Source organism: Diorhabda carinulata, chromosome 7, assembly GCF_026250575.1.
Source record: "Diorhabda carinulata isolate Delta chromosome 7, icDioCari1.1, whole genome shotgun sequence".
In the NCBI taxonomy this organism is placed as follows: Eukaryota; Metazoa; Arthropoda; class Insecta; order Coleoptera; family Chrysomelidae; genus Diorhabda; species Diorhabda carinulata.
Window position 1 is genome coordinate 20941525 of NC_079466.1, and position 16403 is coordinate 20957927.

General features: G+C 33.0%; 1 protein-coding gene across 8 annotated transcripts in view; it reads left to right on the plus strand.

Moving 5' to 3' along the window:
• The window catches only part of LOC130896862 (eye-specific diacylglycerol kinase), a 257836-nt gene that overhangs the window by 78409 nt on the left and 163024 nt on the right, over positions 1 to 16403 (plus strand). For all 8 annotated transcript variants that reach the window (XM_057805221.1, XM_057805220.1, XM_057805227.1 and 5 more), the window contains one exon: positions 2310 to 2521. The gene's annotated coding sequence lies outside the window, so the exon portion shown is untranslated. The remainder of the gene's footprint in view (positions 1 to 2309; positions 2522 to 16403) is intronic.

The window sequence follows — 16403 nt, forward strand, 5'->3', positions numbered from 1 at the left end:
ATGGAGATGATTCTCAATGCTCAAGAGATGTTTAGCTACAAAAGACATTGCTGGCAACACAAAATATCCTAAGTCTATTGTTTTTTTGCTATATATAAAAGGCCAGGCTACTAATAAGAGAATAACTAACCATATTTTTATGCAAAGCGAAACTGCCATTGTATTTTGTTAATTGTTCCTATTGATTTGAAATTTGAATTAACCAATAATTTGTAAAATGTTTATTTTGTGCATTTCCAACGAACAAGGAGGGTCCCAGAAATACCTAGCCCAACAAAGAAAACACCCTTTTTATAATCAGAATCGTGAACCTCTTCATTGTTGGAAAATCTTTAATCATCGAGCCATTTTTTCAAGCCTGGGAACAGAAAATAATTTGATGGGGCTAAATCTGGTGTACAGGGTGTATGAAATAACGTTTAATTCATTAATTTTGGCCATTACAATAACGGATGTATAAGCTGGTGCATTGTCTTGATGAAACAACACTTTCTTCTTTACCAAATGCAGCCGTTTTTGCTTGATATTTTCGCTGAAACGTTGCAATTAGTTCGCATAATACTCGCCGTTGATAGTTTTTACTTTCTCAAGATAGTCAATGGAAATAATCGCAAAGGCATCTTAAAAAACCGACGCCATGACCTTGCGAGAAGATAGAATGGTCTTTGCTTTCTTTGGAGCCGGTTATCCCTTTTCAATCCATTATTGTGATTGTTCTTTTATTTCGGGTGTGGACTCATTTTCATCCATATTTATGAAAGGGCGCAAAAAATATCCTCAAGATGCTATTTATGTTCCTTTGTGAGCAAACGCGGCACCAATCTTGCGTACAGCTGAATTGAACTAAGGTAGGCCGTATAGTGTAGTCACACGCTTCGAGTTTGAACATCGTTTCACTTCGTGTCCTTTGAGTCGGAATCAACAACCGACAATGATAGTAAGATAGCACAAACCGAAGTGAAGTTTGCTTTTCGATTAACTTCTCGAATAGTGTAGTGGAAGCTTCACAGTTTGCTTAGTAACATAAGAAGATTTGAGCCAAGGTGCCTCATTAGCTGTTTCAAGGACATCGCCTTTTGCGAGTTTTAAGTGGGGCACAACAGGCCGATTATGAATATAAACAAGAGCGTTATTATAATTATGTACCTAGTGAGATTGTCGCTTTGGTAAAACTGCGTGAAGAAGCTTTAAAATTCCATCCCAGAGGATAAATTATAATACGGCTTCCTCTATCATACCGCGACATAAACAAAAAATATTTGGATAATTAACTGTATTTTTGTGATACACTGGAATCCTTCTTTATTTATATTGTTAAGCTATTATTATCAGATGACTTTTTATCTAAGATATATACCCTCAAATTTCCTCGTTGGTAATAAATCACATCAACCTCATTACTTCGACTCCCCGTATCTTTCACACACTTACATCTATCAACACACAAGCACCATATTACACGACGAGAAGTTTGGGGGGTATGATAGCATACAAATCATATTTTTGCCAAGGAAAAATTAAAGACAGGGACAAATACGTTCATATTCATATCTTATTTTTGTTCGAGCTACCCCTCTAGCAAATCTTTCTGCTGTCAACATTTTTTCGTAATAGCTAATCGATATCTAAGATGTTTCATACTCCATAGAGCTGGACGTTTGAATTAATGACTGAATCAATTATATTTTTATCAACGAATGAGTGTCTTCTGCTTCTAAAATATACAATTATACCCAAATTGATAACAATAAAAATATGATCTAGGGTAACATATATGTCACTGTGAACTCTTTCTGGCGATATTATACACTGTAATAATTCAATCGTTTACTATTTAACGATTCATTTCTGTATAGTTAACAAATATATCGACCAAAAGCTATTGCGTCAACGGGTCTGCTCAGATTTCCTTGAAAGAAAAAGATCTGCTTTGAAAGGGACCCAATTTGAGTCAATGGAAGCGGTAAAGGAAAAAATGGCAGAGCTCCTGAAGGTCCTCACCAAAGAAGACTTGCAGTACTGCTTCGATCAATGGAAAAAACGTATAGAGTGGTGTGTGGCGAAGGGAGGGGAGTATATTGAAGGGGAGCATCCAAATGTAGAATAATTTTTATAATAAAACCCATTTTCGTAACCCGTTCATTTTTTTATATGAGTTTTGAAATGCTTAATTTTGATGGTGGTCGTACCTAGATAAAATATATTCTATTTCGATATTCATGTGGTAAATGAACAAAAATACAAAAGACCCTAAAAATAAAAATCATTTATTAAGCAATATATATTTAAATAAGAATGTTAAATTTCAGATTTGGTACACCAAGCAAGCAAGCAATGAAAACGAAGACTGAATTATAAAAATCAGACATTCATTATGCAATAAAATAGTGTTCGATTATTATGTGTTTGAAGTAGTTTATCGAAATGAGGGAGACGGGAGCGTATATTACAAAAATGGAAATGGTTGTGAATCATTTACAAAATTTAGACAGATTCAGGTGGTCAACAAACCTAACTGAAGGTAAGTCTATATTCTACTAATCAATTGAATGTTACAAAGAAGGTTTAATTCATATTACGAGGGCTTAAGTTTTGAGAATTCGTCAATATTATCATAAAGTTGATATTCCTAATTGGGAATTGAATCGCAAATCTTTTCGTGCCATGATTTTCTATGACTTTAGATATGGCTATTGTGCCAGAAAACATCGATGCTGTGCTTGAACTGATATTGTAAGATCGTCATGTGACATAGTTCCCCTTGCATACATTTAATATTACATTATCATTAGTTTGTGTTGCATAATTTGACAATCGCTCAAAAAACAGCTTGTGTCGCTTGGTGCAAAGAAATGCTGAAGAAATTCAATCAAATTGAAAGAATTTTATAAGATTGTGACAGGCGACTAATCAATCTAAACAATCGACTTGTGACTTTCAATATTAGCCAAATACAACGAAATGTTGCCTTTTTTTCAGAATAATTAGACGTGTTGCCACCATTCCATTACAGCAATGCAGAACGGTCAATTCCGAATGGTACACCAGTATTTTTTCGAAAAAATAAGGGAAACCTATCGCAGAAGACGAATCACACAATGCAATGCAAGTTCGCACACATCAGATAAAATAAAATCGTTTTTGAACAGTAAAAACTTCGAATTTATGGGTCATCCGTCGTACAGTCTTTGTTTGGCATCCTATTATTTGAAGAAGCTGTTGATACGTTTTGGAGTTATCTCAATCGAAATGGAAGAATTGGAAGAATTGTCGAATGAGCATTACCAATAAGGCCCGCGATCGCAAGGTGTCACAGAGAGAAGAATCATGTTTTTTAGAGCTTTCAGACTTCATTCAATTCCTCTACGAATGTTTTAGGTCTTCAACTGAAGGAAAAAATTAAGGAATTTACAAACTTTTCACTGGCTGTTGATGAGAGCACTGATACTGTTGATACATCTCAACTTGCTGCTTTTATAAGAGACATTAACAGTAACTTTGAAATAACTGAAGAACTATGAAAGTGCGTTCCATTGACAGGTACTACAACAGCAAATGATATTTATTCTGTAATTGAGCATTTGATATGAACTCGACTGGATTATACTTAGTAGCACAACTACGGATGGCGCTTCTGCCATGGCTGGCAAACATTCGGGCGTTGTAACTAAAGTAAAACAGAAAACATCGGGGAATTTTGTAGAATTTCACTGTAGAATTCATCAGGAATCATTGGCATCCAAACATTTAAAAATGAACCATGTCATGCAACTTATAATTAAAATTGTAAATTTTAAAAGGAGCAAAGGACTAAATCACCGACAGTTCAAGCAATTTTTACAAGATTTGAACAAAAAGTTTTTTGAAGTCCCTTATTCAATAGAAGTGCATTGGCTCAGTCGAGGAGTAGTTTTAGAAAGATTTTTTTGCATTCCGTGTCCCTATTCAAGCTTTCATGTTAGTAAAAGGCAAACCAATTGATTATGACAATGACTGGTGAATTGATTGTGCCTTTTTAGTTGATATAAATAAACATTTGACTGATCTGAATATAAAGTTACAATGTAAAAATCTGATTGTCACTCAAATGTATTTTCATATATTCAAGCCTTTGAAAGAAAGTCGGGGCTTTCCTTCATTTAAAATTATTTGGCACAGTGAACCAAAAAAATTGGATGAATATTTTCAACAATCGTTTTAAAGACCTTCACAAAATGAATGAAATGGAATTCCCAATTTTCAACAATCCATTCAATTTTGAAGATTCACAGGTACCAGTTCATTTGCAAATGGAGTTGACAGATCTTCAATCGGACAGTATTTTCAAAGAGAAATCTAATGAGAATAACGCTCTTACATTTTATAAAAAATATTTCAAGAGTTTGGATAATTACCTGGGATTAAAAAAGTATGCAGCACGCATTCTCTGCATATTTGGTAGCACCTATTTATGTGAGCAGATGTTTTTCGTCATGAAAATAAATAAGAACAAACATAGCACTTGGCTTACTAATGAACATCTCCAAATCAATTCTTGAAATAACTACAACGAATATGATACCTGAATATTAACCTGATGATGGGAAAACATCTCTCTGAGTTATTTTCATCGATGTTTTTGTCGATATCAACATTCCCAATGGCTGGAATTTGCAAGGAGAGGGTTGGAAACACTGACTAATATCGACGTTATTACATCTCATTAGAGTGATATAACAACCTCTCGTTCGAGTAGATACTCGAACTCAAAACAACGTCAAACTATATTTTCGAAACAATAAATTTCGAATTAATTTTAAAAGGTGAATCGTAGGAATCATATATTTTATTATATTTGACACACCTCTTATTCCATCGAAATGAAATCTATATTACTTTACTCTTCCTTTCCATGTTTTGCTGTTTTTTGTCGTGTTTTAATACAATTCTTGTCGTGTTTCTATATTGAAAAATATTATTTATATTCACGAAGAAATCATGTAATTTGGATGCGTGACATAGTAAAATAAAATCGAACACTTGTTTACTTAACCTTTTCATTATTTAATAAGCGTTCATTCTGCTAAAAACATGATAATCCCATATATTTCACCTAAAGAGGTTGTTTTCCAGCTCTAGCTATTCCGAGAAAATACTGAGAATAGAAACCCTCCTATAAGATGAATTATTTATTTTAATAGATCTCATGAGAGCTACTTTAGCAACAAAAGTTTCCAAATTCATATTTAACAAAACAACTGGGGGTGAAGAAACAGTTTGCACGAAACATTAAGGAACATTTCGAATAAAAGGCCTTGGGTAGATATAATCATCAATGCCCCTTAGAAATATGCAGATGTAATTTGACGTATTATTATTATACGTTATTACATAACGAGACTGCGGGTCTATGCACGTCCCAAAACACGTTTCCGTCACTATTATAGTATTTGTACAGTAGTGGTTTGAAACGAACTTGTTTATTTTTCGTGACAAAAAACAGGAGCAACGTATCAATCACAAATTTCTCGTTGAATTGAAAAAAACTCTGACTGAGTGATAAAAATGGTTGCAAGAAGCCAATGGGGATAATTCTCTATCTCGTGCACGTGTTTTTGAGTGGTATAAACGCTTTAGTAAGCGTCAAGAGAGCAAATCGAAATTCAAGGCACTGTTGATCGTTTTTTCGACATTAACAGTATCGGGATGACTGAACGGGTTCCAAAGGGTCAGACTGTCAACCAGACTTACTATTTGTCAGTTTTGGCGACACTGCGAGAACGAGCTCGTAAAAAATGGCCCGATTTAGCACCAGGACAATGCGCCTGCCCATAACGCGCTATCCGTGACGCAGTATTTGGCCAGTAAGCGCACTCCAGTGCTCGAACATCTCCTCGAACGGCAGAGCTCCTAAAGGCCCTCACCAAAGTAGACTTCCAGTACTGCTTCGATCGATGGAAAAAACATATGGAAAGGTTTGTGGCGAAGGGGGGGAGTATATTGAAGGGGAGCATCCAAATGTAGAATAATTTTCATAATAAAACCCTTTTTTGTAACCAGTCTCGTTATTTAATAGCCAGACCTCTTATATTCACTAGTATAAGTTTTAATGTACGAGTATGAATTGAACTAAATTATTTCGACCCTTATGGTGACACGATACTACTACTAATATAATGTTAGTCGTTGATTTTGGTCTCCTGTCTAGATTGTAAACAACTCATTTTAACACTGTTTAAAAAAGTAACAATTACCAAGAAGGTATTATTTGCCCTTGACGACGGGTTGCTAGTCAATTTACCCTCCAGAGTTCCAAGTCAACTTACTACTCTTGGCGGGTAATAAAAAAGTACCCTACATCCATTAAGTTTCAACTTCAAGATTAAGAAATACCTACCTTCTATCAACAACGTTAATGATTTATAAAAATTGAGTAAAAATTGTAATATTCTTATTTATTTAAACAGTTTAAATATTTTCTCATTAACACACAGCAAACTATTCACCAATATTTATCACTAAACTATCCAACAATACTTGATACACTAATTTATTTAAATTTTCCGTTTGGTTTGATTTTCACTATCCCGATGAGGATAAAAAAAGCCTTATAAATTGTATAAGCATAATATAAACAGGTCGCAAAAACAATACAAAGAAACAACCGCGAAATAATCAGTGGTTTCACCAAATTTTAACTTCGACAAAAAATTGGAATATGACCGGCTACACTGTGTATACTAGTGGAGTCCTTAGAACTGTATAGCCAAGATTGGATGTTTAAATCGGCAACTGGACTCATTTCTTCCTGTCTTCATTAGGTACGGGAGGAATAGCTGCCAATTTAAAATGTAGACACTGGTGTCATGAAAGATCATATCTACCATGTTCCTAACCACTTACCAATTCAACTGGTTGGTCACTAACTTATTCATAGCCGGTTTTTACACGCTGGATTTCAACACATGGTCTCGAAGGCTTTGGAGCGCTTCTCGCCAATTCGTGTAAATCGTCCATTTTCCTCCTTAATTGGATTACATAACCTCCTTCCGCTAGATTCTCTACAGGTCCAATTCTAATTCACATGGAAGCCTCGTTTCACTTCCAAACAGATTTGTCGTAGATATTTCACCAGTGAACTCATTGATAGCAAATCGACAAGACATTGCAAATAGGAATAAATACAATAGTGTTTTTCTTAAAAGCCGAATAATAGAGAACAAATAACGTTCTTTCCATTTTTAAGACATTTTAGTCTGTCATACACCAATTTTTCATATTATACAATTTCAAAATAACAGGCCAATAAGATGTAACTTCTTGGGGAGGTATACCTAGCTTAGATAACGTTATAACTTCTGATTCTTTCCATATCTTAGGTACATATTTGAATCTGGGTGATGAATAAATAAGTTGGTCGATTTGACTATAGCTTTCAGTGAAAATTGCGACTGGATTTCTCCGATGATGAAGTCAAATTCAGGGGCTTTCCAATAAAAATGTTTGTCCTAATTTCCGTAGACTTCTTTTGGAAAAGTACGTCTAGTAACCATTTCCTTCTGTTTAGGTTTAATTTAGTCTTGTATTTCTTCACATTCGTTGGTCTGGTTTCTCTATAAGCTTTCTGCATATTTTCTCGTTCTAGTTTGGCTGATTCTAGAGTGAATAATCTGTACTATATACTCTAATAAATATATCGAATAAATTATTAAAATACAGAAATGCAGATTCCAAAGAAAATAAATACATCTTGTAGTTTGTCAATTTTTATATGAAACTAATGAAACTATAAAAGGATTCCAGGTATGACGGTATAATAAGTTTCTCACAAAATGAAATTGTCATTTAATTGAATTGAATCTGTGATAAAACTTAGTTTAACTTAAAAAAAACAATCAAGAGAAGGTTTTCATATAGATGAGTTTAACGTAACAGAATTCTTTCTACACTGTGCAGAGTTAATTAAGAACGACAGCTGTATTTGAGAGATATAATTCTCAGTAGTGACGTTAATTTAACGTTTGATGGTTGGCGTTGAGAAATATCTCTTCATCTTCAGTTTAAGAGACGTATAGAACCAAAGTAGAAACATTATACATACATTAATGTGATTATAAATATTCTCCCATCAATTTTACTAATTCGAACATCTCACGACACCTCTTTTTTTAAAAAAACAACAGTCTTATAATATGCATTTGAGTGTGTATTTAGAATACTGCAATGGAGGCGGCTCTGTTATTGAAACTCGTTCAATATTAGAGCTTCACAAGAGCTTGAGACGAGACAAGATATTTCCAGGACGATATTGAGACCACAATCAAAATTTCCGATCCCTCAAAGAAACATAACATTTTTTTCCAATTTATTTTTTAACATAGTCTCTTTTTAAATCTATACATTTTTCAATATGCTCCAACCTTTCTAACTCATTCAAATAATTGTTATAGGGGGTGTTTACGTATGCTATAACTTCTTCGTCCATGAAAATCTTCCTTCTGCTATTGAAATTTTTAAAGTTAGGAAACAGGGCAAAAATTGTTGTGGGCCAGATCTGGTGAAAATGTTAGGGGGTCAAGCAATTGTAGATATGGCGACCACTGAAGATTGAGATTCTCCTAATGGAAAAGTACTTTCTTGTTCCTCAAATGGGCTGTTTTTGCAATGTCTTCCTTTATCTAGACAAGCTATGACAACTTCTCCACCACTTGATGCACCTATTTCGCCTATTTTGGAGCAAATTTGCTATTTAATTGTTTCTTATAGGAGGTTAGTGGTAGATCAGAGTTTCATCTACAGTTATGAATCGACAAACAAAATCAAACTCATTTTATTCAAATGTTCATTCGAATGCGCTAACATATTTTTTATTGGCAAATGCCTCTTTGATGCTTCTTAACTTAACTTAAATCCGACAATTGTCCAATGTTAAAATGTTTCGGCTACGTTTTAATAGAGCTGCTCAAAATTCCACAGTTAAATAATGATGCACAGTCTCCTTACACAGTTTATTACACCTCTTTGTATGAGCATATTGCTTTTAAAAAATAAATATTTGATAATAGCTCGGTACCGAACTTTTTCCATTTTCAAAAATCTTCACAACGACTTATTGTCATCATAAACAAAGCGTCCAAAACGAGTGAAATATTAGTGAGAATTTCTGAATGTACAAAAAAATCAAATACATTTGCCAACCTATATTAGTAAGGGCCGATATTTTTAGAAATCCCTCGTATCTCTACGAGAGCAATGAACTTCTTAACACGACCATGAGTATCCCAATAAAATCAAAAAATTCATTATAAATAGTTCAGTTTTTTTTAATAAGAGAAATAGAGTTGTGGTAGTCAAAAGTTATTGATATAAATTCCTCTTGAACCGTTCAAATTTTTTAGGTTTTTCTTGTTAGTTATACCGAGTTCAACAACAAAATTTTATCTTTTCTGTATATATAATATAAATAATAAAGAGAGGGTAACAAAAGTAGGTTAGGATGTAGGGACACACACAAACACACGTGCGCTTGAGAAATCTCATCCCTCTAACCATCTACCCCCGGATAAATCCTCGGATGGGTGCTAAGAAGGACATTCCACCGTCTCCTGTTATTTCGACAGGTCCTCTCATCATTCGCTTCGCAGTTTCTGCCCTGAGTTCTATGAGTGATTCTGGGAGGTCTCATTTTTTTTATTAAGAGCTAGCCTGTTGGCTATACACTCTTGTCTTCTTGGTCTGGCAAGAAAAGATTTAATACGAGTGGTCCTTTTGTGGGTTGACTCGAAAAACCTAGGAAAAAAATTGTTTTTTGTTTTCTTTTTCCACTCTGCTGGTGCCCTGCTTTGCGTACCTATTATTCAATTCTAATTACTCATTAATTTGATAAGTTATGTCGAGTTGGATTATTTCACTGACCTTATTACTTGACATTGTTAAATGACCATTTGTAATTCTTATTGTTCCATGTTGATTACCCGTTTATTTAAATAAAATATAATATGCATGAATAATTATGTTTTTCTTAAAATATCCTGGTTTTTGACATGTCCGTTATTTTTTTGAAATGATGAATATTCACCAGACATAATAATAATGATTTACACGCAAGCCACTCACCCATTAGTGAAACAATTACTATTTGCACGGATTTTCTAAAAAAGAACGAATGCGTGATTGTATAGAAGGTATTTTTAAATGAGAAGTTTTTTATGGAATAATATATATTAATGGTATATTTTGAATTCACAACATTTCACAATCTCTTTTCAGTATCTCACATATAATATACAATTAGTTATTATCTAATATTTGATTTATTTTAAGTCACATTTCCTAAAAAGACAGACCAACTTCTCGTGAGAATGTATAGTTTTTCAAGTATTATTTCAAAGAAATCTAGTAAGTCGGGGAACCTTTTTTTGGATTTTCTTGCTAGTGTGTTGAAGTATTCTGTGAATTCCTCTTTTTTGCGGGACAGTTTGATTGGCAACATGCAACTAATACTGTTTAGGAGGTATGCCAATCTTCAATGATGATGCTTGTTGTTTGTAGGAAATCTTTTGATTTTTGTAACAACAAACGTCAAAGCAAACGGCAAACAGGAAGTCAAGTTTATGAATCGGCCTTTGACGTGATAGGCAGGTATTTTGATTGTAAGGAAAATGCAACTGGTGAATGCAACACAATATCCAGTCGATAATATAGTAATCTGTCGACTGATGAATCGTTTAAAAACAACAGTGAATGTGAATCCTCCTGTATACGGGAGACGAGGCAGACGTCGCTTAGAGGAATACAATGAAAGTTTTGTCATCCGTGCAATTTAATCCCCACGGCAACATGATCAAGAGAATACGAAATACCATTGAGAGAATTTTGAGAGGAGAAATCTAGACTACTCTTCAAAGAATGAACTCTCGCGTGGAAAATTATGGGCGACAATTTGTACATTCGGGGCGTCACTAGATATTTTGATTTTATTTCACTTTTTATTCTACTTTGAACCGCTTCGGTTGTTTGAATTCATTGTACATTCCATCGGTTGTCTGTACGTCTTTCCCATGACCCATTACTTTTTTTTTATTATTATTATTATAAAAGGGAATACAAATATTAGCAATCTGTATTTGTCGTGTAGTTACACTATTTATAACTCAAAAAAGGTCGTATCGATTTGGTTGAAAACTGGTGGGAAGATACCTTAGAACCAGGAGAAGGACATAGGATACTCTTTATTCCGTTTCCGTGAGACGTGACATAAAACGTGGTATAACAAAACCAATGCCACGACGAAGGCGATCGAATCTTTCCAGTCAAACCTATATTGAAACTAAGATTCGAAACATGGCGAATGAAAGGACTGAACAAGACTAAGAAATTACATGTGAAGAGCGCTGCGTGAGTATGGCTCGACTTGATGCTTCCCAATCACAAGAGGAAAGCTCTATTGGCAATGCGAAATCGTCAAGCAAACCTCAGGGATCAATATCTAGATACTTAGATGAAGAAGAAATGTATGAAGAACTGATTTGAATCGAGCAGCGTTTCTATACGATTTCGGTATTAATTACTGCGTTCGCATGCCTCAATAGACGTTGCTTGGGAATATTGTAGCTCAATTTTCCGGAGAAACGCCAAGAGTTTGCTTCTTAAGTAGGAAAGTAAAATGATATGAGCCATGGCATTCATTAGTTCGTGGCGAAACACCCAAATAAAGACATTTTTTATTAAACACTCAAAAATATAATAGTTGCTTCTGAATTAACTAATTTGGGGCATATATTATCGAAGAACGAGGTTTGTTTCACCAGAACGTTTTTTACGGAAACCATATACTCCTCCAAAATAATATGGTCAGCATCTATAATCAAGTGATTACAGATAATTGACTCAAATAATTTGGCATCAATAGAAAAATTTTGTTACTAAATTGTTTCTACTTTAGATCTCTTCTAAATGAAAATTAGATTTTGAAAACAGATGGTACACAAAAGCAACTTGGTCCTTAATATATTTGAACTAGAATTTATGTCCCATCCTATGTAACAAAAAGAAGCAGTTATAAGTTTGGCTGATAGAGCATCACAAAAGCAAAAAATGTATTTGAAGCAAATAATTATCTTAAAAATTAATATTTTCAAAAAAACAATAAACAGATACTACATTCAAATAAGGAATAAAACAAAAACTAAGCATTAAAACATTAAATACTTTTCTTTATATACAAGGACTGGTAATTTTATACTTTCGCGGTTCCCTCGGTTTTTTGGCTCTAAACAATCGAAAAATCGTCCGATTTCCATGAATTTTTTGTAAAATCTTAGTTTTTACGGTGGATTTATAAAAAAAATACCTTGCCAATCTCTAGTCAGATACCATTTTTTTGATGGTGAAAATTTTTCAATTTTTCAAAGTTTTCTTTTAATATTGTATACTTGATTACAATACGTGATTTTAAGAATGTTTTTGTTCATATAACTTCAATGATTACTTAATAAAAAAGGTACAAATTATTATATGTAAGAAATTGTCATTATTTTTAATTGTAAAAACATGGTAAATCAACATTTTTGTATAAATTTTTTTTCAATTTGTTATTTTTTTATACAACAACTTCATTTGAATATTTGGAAAAAAATTATCAAAATTTTACGTGCATTTTCATGAACATTTAAAGCCCTGAAACCACTATAAGCTTTCATTTTTCTCATTCCCATCACTTTTTTCGTAATTCCGCCGTAAAAACTAAAATTTTTAAAAAATGTAAAGGATGATTTTTCGATTTTCTAGAACCTTAGCATTTAGAAAATAAATTAAAAGATCATCAATATGATCAGAATACAAAAATCAGTTGAGAAGACTTCCGCATTCTTCCATCGCAAGGCTTTTCCAAAATTTTCAATAATTTCAATATATTTTAAATGTCTCCTACAAATTTGGGAAATGTTGAGTCTTCAATTTTTTAAGGTAACTTGTTTGGTACGATGTGCAACAACCAATTACCTTGGAAACTAATCCTAAGATTTCGATTTAAGGTATTCGTATATATATGCGCGGAATAAATACAGCTTTAAAGAATCTAAAAGTAATGCAAATGTTACTACTAACTTGTGTTCAATATGACTCCATCTAGTATACCATTATTAACTCTAGATAGAACTTGTTTCTCACGGTGACTCGTTGAAATGAAGTTTACAGAAGATGTCAAAATGAAAGGCGGTAAACCAAACAATTCAAACCAAGAGATATCTTTCGCGAATCCATTGAATGTGTCAGGGGATTTTGTGATAACCTTTGTAGCTCTATTCACTTTATATCTGACGGATTTGCCGACAAAGGCGTTTGTTTGACGCTAGCTAGTCAATCACTTGATTATATCTCAACTATAAATACCTATCGTTGCATCAATAAATCCAAAATACTGACATGACCCGGACTCTCATAAATATGTTTCATTTTGTTTACACTACAAATCACTTACATAAATTCGATTGATTACTAAATACGGGTAATTGAGTAGAAGCCTGAAAATATATGAAAACTAAAACACAAAGTGTACAAATAAAACAAGGTTAAAAACGACAAAGAAATTTCAGCAATATAATTCTTTACAGTATTCTCGAACAATTATTTCAAGCTGGTTTCTGTTTGTTTGCAGTGAACTGTTTGTTTGGAATTTTATTCATTATTTACAATAAATGGATTATTACTTTTATTCTTAATAATATGACTTTGCATAGAATGCCTCTGTTATTCAACCGATACATAAAGAAAATGTGCTCATTGACATAGAAAATTGATAAAAAATATTTCAAAAATATTCCACATGAACATTTATTACAAAAGTTCCAATATACTAGTGAAATTTCAGAGCTATGAGCTGTACATTAATTTTTTTTTTCTATATGAACTTCACCATTCAGATCACAGTACTAACACGGGTCAATCCAAAATTTGAGCTTAAGCTTTGAATTTCAAATGAAACAAAACAATTGGAACGAAAGAGTTTGCTTTTGTATTCAAGGGAGTGTTTTAACAAAATCTGCTGTTTTAATTTTTAATTAAAAATAAAACAATTCGAATTTAATGTTCATAATTTTTATCAAGTTTCAGTATCAAAATAACTGTCAAAATGGCAAAAGTACTTGTAAGAAAAGTTATATGTACATTCTCTCAATATGTTTTCATTGTATTAACGTTGTTTAAAGCAGATGTCCTGAGGATAAACATTTCTTTTTCTGTTCTAAATACGCGCCCAAGTTGTTTTTGAATTTGTCTAAACGAGCGTGCAACATATATATTTTTAATGGCGTCCTAATTTGCTTTTTGAGTATGATTTAGCAACGTTGGAAATTTTTCATCTGCGAAAATTTGTCTAATTTACAAATCAAAAACTCTAGCTGCAACTTTTGCTTCTAATAACTCCATAGAAAACTGTTTCATCAACTCTAAATTAATTAACAATTAACAATTTTTTAATTAACAATTTTTTCAAATTTTCTAACGAATGCGGCCGATTTTGCTTGATTTCTTCGCTCAAAAACGTTGAGATAAAGTCCCAAAATCCCAAAAAAAAACCGATTCCATGACCTTGACTGCAATTGGAATGGTCTTTATTTTCTTTGGAACCGGTTCTCCGTTTGCAAATTTACTGAAAACGTTCACTCTTGCCGGCTGAAAAACAAATACTAAACAACGTGGCGTCTTCAGTCTTGAAACATATGCTGTATAGATTGTAAACTTTCTAATTCAGTGGTATTTTTCGAGCAACTACTGCCATCTCTAGATCAGGTACTTCTGGAACCATCCTCGTACTTGAAAAAGCTTACAGCTGGACCATGAAAAAGTAAGAAATTCCGATATCTTGAAGAATGAAAGCTGTCCATGTCATAAAATAATAATCAGAAGTTCATGATATGCACCAACAGAAAACCAGTTAAATCTCCAGATCAGCTGTAAAGAAAGTTACGACATCCAACAAGCATTTAAGAGACATGGAACGTCTAGAAGAAGATGAAATGTTGGATAGCAAAGTTCAGCCGAACTTGATACTTCTATAATTTGTACTTTTATTTGGTGTTGTTGTATTCAAATGTATGATTATGTATTGTCGCTCTTTTCATCATTAATCAACTTCCTAACTAACAAACACTAGTAACATTTCTAGATTAATGTAGAAAAAATTACTTCTGAAAGTATAATTCCTGAGTTGTGGATGATACAAAGGTGAGGCTTAAGGCTAGGTTTAAGAACAATTGAGCTTCACGATTGACAATAATGATTCCAAAATTAACCAAAAAGTTTGTCTTTGATCATTATAGAGCTGAACCGCTACCAAGATTTTCGGTTACAAAATTGTTCATTCTCTTAAAATTTGAGCTGCAATTAGTCAGCTGTCATTTGTTATAGTTTTTCATAATCAACTCTGTAAACAGTTTTCCTGTGCTCTGTTAGAAAAATCGTCGATATACATCAAGTATACTTATGAGAAAACGCGTTGAATGTAAATTAGTCAGAACATTTCGTTCTAGGAATTTTTCTTATTTACCAGGGAAAATATCGCATTCTTAAATAACATGTCGGCCGCCGTCATTCTACTTTTACCACTTTTAGTTTTTGGAACATTATAGTAACGTACTCCGTTTCAAATATTAACTTATTTAAATAAACATTGCTAAAATTAAAAAGAAAAAGCTAATTTCCTTCTTCATTGTTATATGCATTTCATATCTGTTAACTGCAAAGAAGGAAACTACATAAAGCTTTCACATCTCTTGCAAAATATAATCTCTTAGTTTGTATTCTACTTGTCTAAATTACTTCTGCAGGAAATTCCGAGTAAATGAATTTCTCTTGCAGATTAATACATATCTGTCGTGAATATGCATCTTATATGAGAATTGTAGCAAATTTATTTTATAATTCGCAAGCATTGAGTGCTGATCTCATCCATGAAAAAATTTATTATTTATTCAACACCAAAAGCCGAAGCGCGTTGATCGGCAGATTGTTGTTGTTTTAATCTACGTCGAAACTCATAGAAAATCATCGCATGAAAATATTTCACAATCAATTTCATTTTTTGACCAAGATAACTGTTTCAAGAATCTGTAAACATCTCAAATAGCAATCGTATGACAACTCCTTGAAGGACAACTGGTTCTGTGTACGTTTACTATTAAAAATGTCAAACTTACGTAGCAACCCTCGTACTTAATAACCAGGTTAAATAATTCTGATAAACAGATAAATATGTAAGAGTTACCAACTTAATTAATTGGTGGAACGTGTAAGGACTAGGTTAGTACATTATTTTGAGGAAATAAAAAATTTAACAGTCCATTGCACTATAGTACGTCTAGTATTGCAGAATATCAGAGTAGAGCTTGTTTCTTATACCGATTCAAATGTTTCATTGTAACACA